This window comes from Pelodiscus sinensis, chromosome 5 (genome assembly GCF_049634645.1).
Source record: "Pelodiscus sinensis isolate JC-2024 chromosome 5, ASM4963464v1, whole genome shotgun sequence".
Taxonomy (NCBI): Eukaryota; Metazoa; Chordata; order Testudines; family Trionychidae; genus Pelodiscus; species Pelodiscus sinensis.
The window spans coordinates 63,958,488-63,972,696 of record NC_134715.1 but is presented as its reverse complement, the minus strand read 5'-3'; positions in this window follow the sequence as shown (position 1 = coordinate 63,972,696).

Below are 14,209 nucleotides of genomic sequence, written 5' to 3'. Positions count from 1 at the left end.
AGCTAGCACATACAATACTATCAAATGAACATACCTCCTCACCACATACACATGCCTCATTTGCCACCCGCACAAGTCCACTAAACTTTTCCAGCACAGCACAACCTCCCTACAACCCCACCACAAAACCCCAATAATCACTGACGTCTAGGTTCTTTTGAGTAAATGTGAAATGATGGAAACAGGGACACACAGAGCCAAGATCCTTTTTATTTAGAAAAATCACCAAATTTTAATCATTAGTGGGATTTGTGATCTGCCACTGTAACCCACACACCTAGGCTACGTCTATACTGCCTTCTTGTGCAAAAGCCTATGCAAATGAAGCACAGAGTAGCATATTGCTGCACTTCATTTGCATAATTAATTAGGGGTCGTTTTTGCGCAAGAGACAATATGTTAATCCATGCTTCATTTGCATATGCTTTTGCGCAAGAAGGAAGCAGTACAGACATAGCCCCAGTGTCTGTGCAATGGCACATAGACCATAGCAACAGATACGATTACAAGAGACCTCTATAGCATAGGCTGTAAGCTGCCTGTCTTTCAGCTCACAGGGTAAAGGCTCTTAAACTAAGCTTCAAAGATCCCAGGTTCAAATCTACCCAGTAGCTGGTATCCTACTATCCAGTTTATGTTGTCATCCATTTTCAGCTTTTTTAAAAAAGATTTTATCTGTAAGGATGAATGTGATTACATGGGTTTTCAACTACGGGTAATTATTTTGACACTCTTAGCATTTTGGAGCATGAGCACCAGCCATTTATCATATTAACCAATGATTATCCATTAAGCTATTTACAGCTACTTGATGTTTGATTAGCATTGTCATATTATAGTATTCTATATACTATATATTCCTAATGTACTACAGAGGGAATGGGCAATACCATGTAAAAGTAAATGTGCGTATTTTAGTTTGAACAACCATAAAAAATGACATTTTCAAGCAACATTATGAGTTGCATCTTGCTCATATAAGTCAAGTAATTCTACTAGGTTATAAATAGCTGTGAAAAACAGCATAACACAATGCTATCAGCCATGTTAATAATTTTCCACAAATTCCTAATCCCATGGTCTATCAAATGAATAGTAACTATAATAAAAGGGAAGATTTAACTTCAGGCTACACATACAGCTATTATATATATATCTAAAATTGTACATACTTAGAGCTTCTCTAATTATCCTAATAATTCTGTGGTGCCCACTGTGTTTGTACTTTACTGGTAGTGCTAATGTACCAAGGATTTAAAATAATAATCAACTGAGAAGGGAGGAAGAACGTGAGACAGAACTTTTTTACCACATAAGTGATGCTTTCCTTCAGTGAAATGATTTTGAAACTATTGTGCTGTATTGTTTTTAATTTTATGGTGTATAAAGATAACCTAAAAGGTTGGTGTGTACATCTATGCTTAATGTACTATTTTCCCCATACCTTAAAAATTAGACTGTCAAACTTGGTGTGGCTGAAGAACTTCTTGGGGGCTCTATTGTAAGTATATTGTGAATTATCACATCTTCATTTATTTTTTTATTTCTTCCTTTATCAATTACTCAGCTGTCACTTGTGAAGTCCAAATTTCACTAGTTCTCTAGTTCCCCGAGTCTTCCTGGACAGAAAAAATTGAATTTCTAATGAAATAAAAACACGAAAACAAGGGAAATATTCAAAAGAAAACCTTTTCAAGGCCCATTGTGGCCCCTTGATAGTTCAGAGAAATTACAAAACTGTACCAGAGTCTGTTATAGCCCAGTGGATTAAATAACCTTTTACACACCATCTAAAACAGTGCAGAGAGGCTGAAAAATACAGATGTGCTCTGTTCACCAAACCCACCCACCTCTAAGTGCTCCCCTTACACTCTTCACATTTTCCCCTGCATCAGGACCCCACAGATTGTTCAGTAAGACTGCACTGCTTTTGATGACAAAACAGCCTCAAGATTGCAAATAGAATCAGGTACAAAAAATTACATTTTATTTTAACTCTGATAATACAGTCAGCATTGGAGGGTGAGAAGAGGCTCTGGGCAGGGAAAGTGTGTGTGTGGTTCTGTGTATGTATGTTTGTGGGACAGTGGAAAGGATGAATTCATCCACCCCAAGAGTCATACCAGAGTTGCTTGCTCTTGCCCTTCCTGTCCCTGTGAGGGAGCAAGAGCAAAGTGAACAGCTCATCTGCCCCTTGTACTTCCCAGCCAGAGGGAGTAAAGCACCAAACTGTGCACTTTTCCCTCACTGACAAAAGGGAAGAGCCAGCAATGTCCCCATATAAATTGGGGGGGGGGCAGCTTCAGCCCCCATCCTCTCTAAAGAACATCTGGGTGTGGGAGGTTTGGGGCTGCGGCAATCCTGGATGGAAGAATGCACCCAAGCACCCTTTTTGCCTGCCTGGTGATTCTATCTCTTTTCTGTTTAGTTTTATGAGAAGCAATGCCATTCTAGGCATATCCCAACCAAACCTGTACGTTGCTTTAAGTTATGATAAGAGGAAGCTGTACACCGAATTTGGTGGTCCTGGCTCTTACCATTTAAGAGGAATTATTGAACAGAAAGACAGACAAACTGTCTCAAATATATAATACACGATTGGATAGTTTTATAAGGTTAACACAGGAATTACATTGGTACTTAATAGGAATGTTAAGGAAACTTTTGTCACACTTGCCTGATATGGGACATATCAAAGAGTGCCAATCTTAGGTTAGACTGCTAGAGAATGGGACATGTACTTCAGAGAGGTGGTATACACTATCGGAAGATTTTAGCAAGCCAGTAACAAATGTGTGCTTCCAAATTACTATACTAGTTATTATGGATCCCCACACAGTCCCATTCAGGCCCTTTAACCTCTCACGCACCATCCAGACAAACCAGGCTTCATAGTAAAAGGCAATTAAACCAAAACTCATCACATATTAGGTTCTTCCAGCTCAGAAATCCAACCACTTACCAAAGAGCAACAAATACCCACCCAAAAACCACACTGATAGCCAATCTATTAGTAAATTGAAACTAAATATTTATTAATATAAAAAAGGGAAGAGACTAAGAGAGTTATTAAAAGGTTAAAGTGAATCATACACATAAGGGCTGCGTCTAGACTGGCATGATTTTGCACAAATACTTTTAACGGAAAAGTTTTTCTGTTAAAAGTATTTGCGCAAGAGAGCGTCTACACTGGCATGTGCCTTTGAGCAAAAGATTTGCTTTTGCACAAAAGCATCCATGCCAGTGTAGATGCTGTCTTGCGCAAGAAAGCTCTGATGGCCATTTTAGTCATCGGGCTTTCTTGAGCAAGAAATTAACGTTGCTGTCTACTCTGGCCCTCTTGCGCAAGAATACTTGTGCAAGAGGGCTTATCTCTGAGCGGGAGCATCAGAGTATTTGCGCAAGAACCACTGATTTTGTACATTACAAAGTCAGTGTTCTTGCGCAAATACTCGCAGCCAGTGTAGACAGGCGGCAAGATTTTGCGCAAAAGCAGCCACTTTTGTGCAAAATCATGCCAGTCTAGACACAACCAAGCTGATTTCATAGCCTGTAGATCAGGATAAAAGCAGTGATGTTAAATCTGCTAGCTTACAATAAGTCTGTTTTGTTTATCCCAAATATTGGAGTCCTTGGTCCATTTTGAAAGCTCCCCTATACAACAATCATAATCCAGAAATGTGGGGCAAGGAGGTGATGTCACCATCTCCAATTTATGCTCCCAATTCATGTGAATGGAAAAGTTCAAGCTCAGACATTGAACTAATGATACATCACATATTCCACATGCCCTGCTAAATTATGGGCATCTATTGTCTATATGCTGTGTGAAGTATCTTCTCAAGGAGTCCACTGGGGGAGCTGATTCCCCTTACTGGCCCATAAACACATGGCTGGCTAGTGTTGATGTAAATCCATCTTGGGGGTGTTACTCAGGGACACACAATGCTTAATAACAAGCATACAGTAAAATTTCATAACTTCATAACAGCTGACAATATATAAATTTCAGCAAAATAGTTCAGCAGATTACAACCTTTCGTGGGGTATTTTTACAAAATTTGTAATTGTGTAACAGTGGTGACAATTTTAGTGCAGTCCACTTCTCTTTTATACAGTGTCACACTTTTCTATTACTCAGTTGAATTAAGTTTTCTAAAGCAGAACCTACCATCTTTGTTTTAAAGAATTATAACTCCTAACATGACATTTTTAGTTTCCAATTCTGGTGTGCTGCCATTACTTTTTCTGAACATATAACCTTTGTTAAACTGTTTACTTAGCTAATTTCCCTTCCTGCACTGATACATTGTCTTTCTCTACAGATCAGAAATTATTTTTAAATCAGGCACTTACCAGCTTTAGAATAAGGTAAAACCCAAGATAATTTCATACTAATTTATAGTCCCTAAAATCCCCAAAGTCTCTCTGGAAAAAAAAGAAAAAAAAAGCTATTGACACACAAGATCACACTAATGGAATATTGATGAATTCAGACATCTGATTTCTATGCAAAATCATAGAGTCTAACTCAAGTGACAGGTTTAGTTAAGAACAAATTCTGGCTTTGCAAAACACTTAAGCTCATTTTACAGTAGACTTCTGATAATCCGGCACCTTTTGGACCTAGGTGGTGCCGGATTATCAGATTTGCCGGAGAATCAGAAGGTCCGGTACAGCTGCACGGCTTAACAGCTGGTCAGGACACAATTTCCCGCCCTCTTCCCTCCCCTTTCCTCTTCGCATCTCCTCCGTGCTCTAACCTGATCCTCCTCCCTCTCCCCTCCTCTTTCCCCTTCTCTGAAGCAAAATGCTCTTCTCCATACTGTAACATGATCCTACTCCTTTTCCCCCTCTCCCAATCTTATGCTCCCTCTGGTTACAGCAGCACATGTGCTGAGCGGAAGGCTTTTTAATCAGCTGGTCAGGAGTGCTTGGCATTTTGATGCCGAAGTATCGGGAGTGCCGAACAGTTGGATGCCGGACTATCGGAGTTTTACTGTATATGTAGGGACATGGACCTTTCTTCACTCAGTTGTAGACTTCAAATTTGGCTCAGAGGATGGTCGTTCTCCCCTTCTTTGGATGGCTGTTAGAGGGAAGAGAATAGGATACTTCAAAGGGAGGTGTTGGTGCATGGCCTTCTCTCTCACCCCATCTCACTTTCTCACAGTTAGTTTTTTTAGTTTTTTGTAGAGTTCAGTATTCTCTTTTGTCCCATCTCTGGGAAGCTCTCCAAGAGGGCCTCCTGGATACTGACAGCCGCCTGATGGACCTCCCAGATGGCAGCCTGCAGAAAGTGCAGCTGGACTCCCAGCAACGCATCCAAGAGAAGCACCAGAGTGCCCAGGGGCATCTCTGGCTCCATGTTGCAGAGTGCTGTGGTGTCCAGAGTAAGGGCAACCAGAGCACAGAGAGACAAAATGCTTTGCTGTCCCTCATAGAGGGAGACAAGCAAGCAGGGAAACCTGAGAACTGGATGTCCGGGGTGGTCCCTTTGAGCATAGGCCTCAGATAGTCTCAGGCAGCATCCTCACCCAGTAAGACCTGACCTGGTGCCCTGCCGGAACTGGTTCTGGCCAGCCTTAAATGTGATTCAGAGTCCACTCAGTGTGGACGCGCTATTTTGAAATAGAAAAATGCTATTTCGAAATGCATTTTGTGTATAGACGCATTATTTCAAAATAAGCTATTTTGAAATAAGATATTTCAAAATAATCCTGTAGTGTAGACATACCATGTGACAGTAAGCAAGTGAAATGGTATTCACATGCTGTCTAACCCAACAATTAATATATGACCTATTCTAGTGGTCTTTCACATAAATCCAATTGTGTTGCCACTCCACATTAATACTAAACTTCATTTAGCATTTAACCAAATGCAAATCTAACCCATGTTACCTATATAGTGCACAGAAATGTGTGTGGGGGAGGGTAAAAAGACTGAGAAAAATGGGGGAGATGGACTCGGAACAGAAACAGAATAATAAATATTTCTATTCATGGGATTGATACTGTTAATTATTCTGCAGATCTTTCTGATCCAGATTCAAGCATTCACTTTTCCCTTTTGAACTTAAAGAACACATTCATAAAAATCCACAGTATCTGTATTAATTTTAATGATTTTATATTACCATAGTTTTAGAAACACAATATGAAGGGTCTTTTTAATATTTAAGAGTATAGTGCAGGTTAGCACTATTTGCAAAAATGAATTAATACCCTTTAATGAATGTAATGAAAAGAACCAAAAATGATAATTATGGTCAGCCAGTCATGGAACTCCTTTTGTTGCTATCTTTTCAAAAACAAGACTTAGAACCCCACAAAGCACTGGGTGTAGTTATTTCAAAATAGCAGCAGTGGAGCATCTACACTACCGTTATATTGAAATAACTTTCCAAAATAAGTGTTATTCCTTGTGGAAAGCAGGAGTTATCATTTCAAAATAACCAGCCCCTTATTTCAAAATAACAGGCGTGGTAGTGTAGACACTCTGCTTCTTATTTCAAAATAAAGACTTATTTTGAAATAATTCCCTAGGGTATACCAGGGCTTAGTGGCATAAAGCTGGCACAGGTATAATATGTCTCATCACAGCACCAGCATAAGGGGTTTGCTGGAGTAGGAAGCATGGCTAGAGCACCAATGTGCTCCAGCAATTCCCAGTGAGTGAATACTTATTTAGGGATCATTGCCATCTAGTGTAACTCTCTTAAGCTGTGCTGAGAGAAGTATCAGGTTTAGAGCTATTCAGGATGCAGAATCTGTGCTCTAACTGGCTCCCTGATAGCTGCTTCTCAAATCCTGGACTAGTGGGCAGGAGGGACTGTTACCCATATCTTCTACTCTATATTTTGTCTGTTTGAGCAAGAGCTCCTACTAAACAGTAAAGAGTAAATGTCAAAGTAAGATACACATCTTCAGCTACACCAATTGCAAAGCTGAAGTCAAAATAGCTTAATTTGGCTTTTGGCGCTGTCTGCACAGCAGGAAGTCGAAGGAAAAACACTCTTCCTTTGACTTCCCTTACTCCTTGTGAAATGAGGGTTACAGGAGTTGGAATAAGAAGTCCTTTATCTTGACATTATTTTGAAATAACGCTGCTGTGTAGACATGCCCCAAGAGATCAGACCACCAAATTTGATATATAATTTCCTCTTATAACATAGAGCAAGGTAAGGGTTTGGTTGTGCCAGGAAATGGGATGTGCCTGGAATGGGATTGCTTCTCATAAAAACAAACAGAAACAAGATAGAAACAGCAAAGCAAGTATAGTCCTCAAAATTGACTTAACTGAACGAATGTTGAAAGAGACCGAACCAAGATGAGCCAGAAAAATAGGATGAGCCTGGAATAGGATAGCTTGTCAATCAATCTTACCGAAAAAGATTGAATGGAGAAATTTGGAGTAGCGCTCTATTTTAGCACAGCTAAGGTTTGAAAACTAAAATACAATGTTAGTGGAAACCAAATTGACTCTAGCCCTTTTTTGTTAAAACATATCAAATTATATAAGTTTATAGGGATGAAGAAAAAACCCACACTTGATGAAATTCCCATTTAAAATTTTTACTGAAATTAATTTCATAAAAATTCTGAAAAATATACTCATTTCAATAAAGCATGTATATTTTCCTTCTGTTTAAAACAATTAATTGAATTACGGACCCAAGTAATGCCAAGTAAATCTTCTAGTTATTTATAATCCTAAAATGACAATTTAAACTTTGAAGCACATCTGTCCTTATACATTCTTTTAGGGCTTGAGTGACTAAAGCATAATAATTTGTATCCTAATTGGAAAAGACATTTACCATCTGTAGTGAGTTCCTCACTTCCCACTTATCAAAAGTTTCAATAATAATGAAAGTTTTTCAGGAAACTATTTATTTTAGTTTCTATTTATTTGTAATAAAATATCACAGCTGTGATGCAGAACCCAGTGTGTAGAAGAGACACTATGTGCCATGAAGAGTTCACTATCTGACTGGACAAGACATAAAAAAGGTGAGAGAAAGGAAATATGAGTAATTGAAATGTTCCAGATGCATTTCTGAATTCTGTTTATTAACCATTGCTAGAGTGCCAAAAAGAGTCCATGATACTCTGAAGTCAAATAAAATCTTTTTAAAAAGCGCGCACACACACAGAGATTCTTACCATCTAGGTTGCTAATCTTTTGTTCTTTACTTACATAAGCAATCCTCTTGATTTCAGTGGAGCTTATCATATGAATTGGAGGCACAAGATCAGGCTTTGATTATTAGTTGGTGTAAACTGAAGTCAATGGAACTTTGTCCATGTATAGCAGACTAGCGGGAGTTACCCAGCATTGCTCGGGAAAGTGGAGGAACAAAAGTTAGAAAAACAGTAGTCCATTATCGTTTTTTGAATGGTAGAAAAGTTGCACTGAGTTCTATAGGGATTAAAATATATATATATATATATAAAAAGTATAAAGCAGCCAATTTTACATGTTATCATCAAACACTTTATTGTAAACTATATTTTTTGTTTCATTATTTTTAACAAATATGTACAAATTTTTTCCACTTCCAACTCTTGAACATGAAACAGAGTTGTCCATGTGAAAAGCAAGATGTCTCCAAATCAATTCCAACTACTTAAAGTGACTGTCCTTGTGCTTTGTCAATATACATTGTTGAAATATAAGTTGCCAGTTGATATAACTGAGGTGAGGAGCCTGAGGGGAGGGAGGAGGAAGAAAGCTGCACGCCTACCACCTGCGCCCGAGCCTGCCCTCTGCTTCCTTGTCCCTCCTCCGGCCTTAGTGAGAGACTGGCCCTGCTGCTTCCCCCAGGAAGCTGCTTCTCCCTGCACTGCCAAACTCTGTGCAGCCCCAGGGAGAGGCGTCTGTCTCTCATCTCTTCCCTCCCACACTACCTTAAAACCTTCTCCTGGAGGAAAGGTTATCCCATGCAAAGTTTGGCTGTGATAGCTCTTATAGTGTCCAAGTTATTAGAGCACAAACATACAGACATTCTCCTTTATATATTAGATGAGGATGTGGCCCTCAGTTACTATGCAGTACCATTTCAGTATTCTAATTAAAATAGGAATCAACTGTGGAAGTTAGGTGTGGTAAGTTGGAATATGTTGATTTTGATTGCACATTGGGCTAGCCCCATGTGTTCTCCCTAATGCACACACTGTTCCTCCCTGGTAGCCTGGCATGCCTGGGGATCTGGCCTTCTGTGTTTAAAATTCATATGCCTAAATCTTTTACCTACTTCACTGATGTTAATTGATTTAAATGTTTTGAATCAGATGGGACTATGGAGAGGTGCAGGAAACTGTACATCTAGACTACATCCCTTTTTCGTAAAAGGGATGTAAATTAAATGTATCACAATTGCTAATGAAGCGGGGATTTAAATCTCCCCTGCTTCATTAGCATAAAAATGCCTGCCACTTTTTTTCCGCACGGCACTTTCTCGGAAAAAAGCGCCAGTCTAGACGCTGATCTTGTGGAAAATAAAGCCTTTTCCAAAAGATCCCTTATCCCTCTGTGAAATAAGGGATTTAAATCCCCACTTCATTAGCAATTGCGATACATCTAATTTACATCCCTTTTACCGAAAAGGGATGTAGTCTAGACGTAGCCAGTTCTGTAAACTCTCATGTGTCCCTGCAATTGTATCACATGGTTAGGACTGTTATGTATCTAAAATATCTGAAATAGAAGCCATTTTTTGAAAGATAGCATTTGCCAACAATTATAACAGGTTCTTCCTAGTGTATGTGGGGGGTAAAACTTAATGTAACTGCTATTTTTTAACACTGACTGTGTGTGTAAGTAAAACTATAATGTGCTACTATATTAGAGTTTGGTGGAAACAGCTAGCAGGGCAAAGATGCTACAGAAGAAATCATTCTGACAATATTTAAGAGACATTTCCTGGTAAAGAATTTGAAGGGGAAGAAAGCTTAACATTTGACACCTTTCCATTCATTTAACACTTTATCAATTCCTCTGAGATTATTAAGATGTACTCTGTCCCAGCTACCATAGGAATTTGACTATTTTAACAGTCAGTCTCACTGGTTTATGACACATTTAAAAGAAGGCAGCGTTCTTGACAGTCTATGGAAGCTCTTTCTTCTTGAAACTGCTTTTACCATCCTACTGTAAACAAAGTACAAAAATCCACTTCCATGACAATAAACTCTTATCTTTTTCAATTAAGAACACTGACTGGCCTTTCTGTCTAATTATATATATCAGATGATGATAACCACATTTTTGCAATAACCTTTTAGGAATAAAAACAACATAAAAGCTTTTCTCAGTCACAATGATTTTAAGAAAAGGAAATGAGTGATTCTTAGTTTATAAGGGTGATTTCAGACATTAGTGACCTTGCTGATGTTAAAGAATCACAATTCATATTGTGAAATTCAGTCTGAAAATGACTACATGGATGTAATTCAATTTCTTTCATTAATACCATCCAGAAATCACATGCCTTTGAACTCTAATGTAGTTCAGGCTTAGGGGAGCAGGTCTGTAACAATAAAAGGGTTTTGTCAATTCAAATCATATCTGCCCTTTTGGAACTGAGGTTCACATTTGTCCATAACTAATTTGAGCACCGTGTGCTGGCAGTTGATTTTGAACTAAATTGTGCTATAGGAGAAATGCAGGTGCTTCAGAGGTCACAGATGTCTGGGATAGTAATGACAAATGAAGCTACTTGAGTCTGAAGTAAAATACAAAGGATCAGATCAATCCTAGATAATAACCAAAGGGAGAAAATCTGGTTAAACAATCCCTGGGAGAAACTGTTATGGAGATTCCTCCTGTGCATCACCAGAAGAGGAAAAGAGTACTAACCCCTGCAGAAAGTTCCTGGGGTCCACCCTCCAATCTATAAAGGAGACCAGGACCACCTTTGTTAATGCTTAAAACCTCCATAATGACTCAGTTTCCTCAGTGACTTGCCCCTCAAGCAGGGTGAATAGATGTCCCAATTTTACAGGGATGATCCCAATTTCTAGACTGTCAGTTCTTGGCACTCAGAGGGAACTCCTCTGTAAAGTATAGCACATTTTAATTATCATCTGTGAAGAAAAGGGATTCTGGAGTTTATGCTTGACAAACACTAAACCATCAAGCTGTTTTGCCTGTTATTTAATAAACATCTGTGAGAATTCATCTTACAGTCTTAGCCTCTCCTTTCTTGTCAGCAATCAAACAGGTGATAGATCCTGATTCAGGGGAACATGTACCTGCCGGATTTTGACAGGAGTCCTTTAATCAGAACTTTAATTTTTAACCTTCTCCGTACACTGCAACGTGGAAATTTCATAATGATTTTGAGAGTATTTAAGCCACTTGTGTGCACTCTGTGTTTTAAAATGTTCACATCTGGAAATTCCCTTGAAATGTTTCAAGCATGCAAAAGAATAAAGCAAATACTTAGATCTTTGCATCCTTTCAAATTACTAAATGCAAATTATCCAAAGAAGGATGCCCTTTGGTCTCCTCTGGTCTAAAAGCAGACTGCTTAACTTTGCAAACATGTCACAAGAAATTATTAGCAGAGTCTGTTGTATAATGCAGCTATGCATTGAACAGCTGTCCCAGTAGTAATTCTATAGATGTTATCTGAAACTGGGGAAAGAAGCTGTGCCATTATATAATTTCTTGTTGACAGGGTTGTGTAGGGTTGTAAGTGGGCATGTAAGGACAAATGCAAAGTATGCCACTTAGGAAAGAATAATCAGTTACACACATACAAAATGGGAAATGATTGCTTAGGAGTGAATACTGCAGAAATGGATCTGGGACTCATAGTTGATTCCAAACTAAATATGAATCAACAGTAGAAAACTGCTGCAGAAAAAAACCACATAATTTTGAGATGCATTAACATGAGTGTTGGAAGCAAGACACAAGAGATAATTCTTCCACTGAACTCCACACTTATTAGGCATCAGTTGGAGTATTGAGGCAGCACATTTCAGGAAAAAGGTAGACAAACTGGATAAATTCCACAGAACAACAACAAAATGATTAAAGATTTAGAAAACATGTTCTGTGAGGGAAGATTTTAAAAATGGGTTTGTTTAATTTGGAGAAGAGATGATTGAGAGGGGACCTAATAACATGGCTTAGAATGAACAGAGGAGTCAGAAGGAAGAACTCTGTTAATCTTTCCATAAATATAAATTCCTGCCTGAGTGAATGGAAGCTACCTGACACCATTAACAAAGTAACATTTGGCAAAAGCAATCTTGTAAAACTACCACCTGGTCTCAGCCCTCTCTCTTTTTCTCTTTTCCTTTTTGTTTTTGGTACGGTTGTAGTCAAGAGGATAACAGGAGAACTCTACCACCAGATAGACATTTTGAATATTGTGGATTTTTCTAGTTAACTTTCAGACCAAGGAGTGATGCTCACAGAGCCGGCCCGAGCCATTTTGGCACCCTGGGCACATGGCACATCCACGGGCCCACCCGTGGGGCATGGGACCACTCCCCCTAGGGTGCATGGCACATGCACGGCCTAGCCACGGCGGCTGATGCGCTGCCTGGGGCCTGTCCCCGGGGCACATGGCGCATGCGCAGCCCGGCCACCACCACTGGTATGCAGCCCAGCACCCGGTGCCCGCCCCCGGGGCTCACGGCACATGCACTGCACAGCCCTTCCCAGCCACCACTGCTGGCGCACACGCCGGGCCATGTAGGGCCCCACGGCCATGGGGGGAAGGGCGCTGCTGGCCGGCACCGTGGGGCTGGGATAACTATGGCATTATAGACATCAGTCTTGGTCTGCATCTTGGTATCACAGTCATTGAAGACTCGCCTCTGTAAATGTTCATAAGCTGCACTGGCACTGGAGATTTGGTGGTGGATTTCATCATCAATATCAGCATTGCTGGAAAGATACCTTCCGAGATAGGGGAAGCGGTTGACATTCTCCAGAACTTGGTTGTATGCCATGATGGTTGGTTCAGATAATGATACGATGGGTGTTGACTGAAAGAGAACCTTTGTCTTTCATGCATTGAGGGTCAATCCCAACTTGTGGTAGGCTGTGGCAAAAATGTTAATGATTGCTTGGAACCCATCTTCTGAGGTGGCACTGACCTGGGCATTGTCAGACTCAGGAAGAACTTCAGTACTCACATGTATAAGATCATTTAAATAATCAGGAAAAGTGAGCCATGCTGAGAAGATGGCAGGGGAAATCTACACAGGCCTAAGACCACTTTGGAGCTACAGGGCCTGTATATGCATGACTCTGGTCTCTGAGAGATTCCAAGATTTGAGGATTCTTGGATTTTGGGAGTTCAAGTTCCCCAACGTTTTGTGTGGAAGGGGAGAGAATGGGTTTGGGAGAAAAAAGTTAATCTTCCTGCCCTCCCTTTCCACCCCCCAAAAAAATATTTTTCTGAGGAAATTTCAAGAAAATTCCAAGGAAACTCCATGAGAATAACTTCTGTTTCTTAACTTCTGTGCAGGATTGTCTTATGTCTGAGAATGATTTGACTAACAGATGTTAAATGGAGAATTTATTGGCATATATATAATGTTGAATTGAAAAAAGAAAATAGATTAAATGCCATTTGAGTGAGAGGACACAGAATTAAAGTGATTTAAACAGAAGATAGGTTAGGAGTGGACTCTAGGGGTAACATTTAAACTTGTGTCTCTGGCCCATCCAAACCTTCTACAGCTGCACAGGGATTCTTTACTACTAACATTTCCCAAAATTCGGATCTTTGCTGCTTTTCAATTCTTACAGAGAATCAATGGAAGATGAATATGGAAGAACGGGGCCTATATCTTTTCAAATCAAGGGTTGCAGACATCTACATAGAGGTTGTGAAACAGCTGTAGCTGCTATTCTAGTCTGTAAACTGGAACCGTTAATATAAAGCACTTAATGAGAAAGAAAAATGATGCATGCATGTTACATGAATCAACAAATATTATTATATACCATATCTAAAATGAGTTAGACAACTGTTTCAAATAAAAAATGACTTGAGGTTAAATTCAGAGCATTGAATACATTTCATGCCATATTTTTAGAAAGCTAGTTTAGGCATCATCTTTACAGAAACAAACTGTCTTGTACTGAAATCCTTTGAAATCCAACAAACGGTGCAACTATATTAAAAAAATCCAGTTGCAGCGTCTGTGCAGTAGCTACGGTCGTTTAAGTGTAGTCA